The 1,317-nt window shown below is 43.0% G+C and overlaps 1 non-coding gene across 1 annotated transcript; it reads left to right on the top strand.

Annotated features, from left to right (window-relative positions):
• The first annotated feature begins 807 nt into the window (after positions 1–807).
• TRNAG-CCC (transfer RNA glycine (anticodon CCC)) lies at positions 808–879 on the top strand. Its single transcript has one exon. It is a non-coding gene; the product is annotated as a tRNA-Gly (tRNA).
• Positions 880–1,317: the final 438 nt, after the last annotated feature.

Raw genomic sequence — 1,317 nt, 5'->3', positions numbered from 1 at the left:
GCCTGAAACGGCTAGTGCCTAAGAGGGTCTGGACTTTCAGTTGTGACTGATTGTGAGAGGGGAAGATAAAGATTTTCTGCACCCAGCATGCCTTGCGATACACTTAGGCAAATGAGGTGAGAGCCCGACCAATCCCACGTCACTCCGCTGAATGCCTCCTCATCTGCATAAAGAGAACACTTTCACAAAGTAGCAGAGTGGCGCAGCGGAAGCGTGCTGGGCCCACAACCCAGAGGTCGATGGATCGAAGCCATCCTCTGCTAATTTTGCTTGATTTTCCTTCCAAGGACCAAGCTGTCATTTCCACGTTGCCAGAAAGGAAAAGTGCAAGCTTGTGCCAGCTATGTGAGGAAAGACTTCTCAACTATTCGTGTCTGTGTAATACAAGAGTGATTGTGAAAGGTACAACCCTGTACTTTGAAAGTAAAGACACACAATTATAACCATAAATGACTGGTGGGAGCTTCACACAACTTTCTGGGCATGCTTTGAATTTCATTCTTCCCTTTTTGTTCTGCTCTTATCTATCTCCTGGGCATTTCATGGAATGTTCTCTTTCTCTTCCCTGCTTTGCTTCCCATGCTGCCTATATATGCTCATTTCTACTATTTGTACTGTTGCTTTTCATTTCTTCTCTTCTGCACAGCTTTGCCCTTGGTTTCAATCCCCAGTTCCTTACCCTCTGCAAAAAACGTTCTACTGCTTCTCATGTTGGTATCTAAACCAAATGCACCATTGAAGCTGGTGCAAGATAGTCATTGATTTCTGCAACGTAATATTTAGAACCGAGAGCTAACACATCAGAGGGCGTTGGTGGTATAGTGGTGAGCATAGCTGCTTCCCAAGCAGTTGACCCGGGTTCGATTCCCGGCCAACGCACTGAAAATACTTATATTTTCTGCAAGCATGATATATTTTAATGCAACATGTCACAAAATGGAAATTTCACGAACAGATTAATCAGCCATATATAAAAAAATAAACAAATACGTGGGCAAACATCTCAATCGCACCTTCTGCTACATACATTGTCCTAATATATGATAAGTTTCATAAAGCAGAGTCACAACTCACATGTGCTGGTAATAAATTTGTTACAGTGGGCAAACAATGGAAGGGCTGGGGCCCGACCAGACATTGTAACTCCAGCATCTCTATGTTAAAAAGCATTTCTAGGCAATATCTAGCCTCTGAAAAAAATATGCAAGATCCACAGATAAATCTGGCAAAAGACCCTAACATTTTGTGCATACTTGTGCTCTCACCTGAATGTAGCGCCACCTTGTAGCTGTTGAAGGAAACTGCTGCTCACAAAAT

The sequence above is a fragment of the Lissotriton vulgaris genome, chromosome 9, assembly GCF_964263255.1.
Source record: "Lissotriton vulgaris chromosome 9, aLisVul1.2, whole genome shotgun sequence".
Classification (NCBI taxonomy): Eukaryota; Metazoa; Chordata; class Amphibia; order Caudata; family Salamandridae; genus Lissotriton; species Lissotriton vulgaris.
The sequence above is the reverse complement of the archived record's forward strand: the minus strand, read 5'-3'. Positions and strand labels throughout refer to the sequence as shown.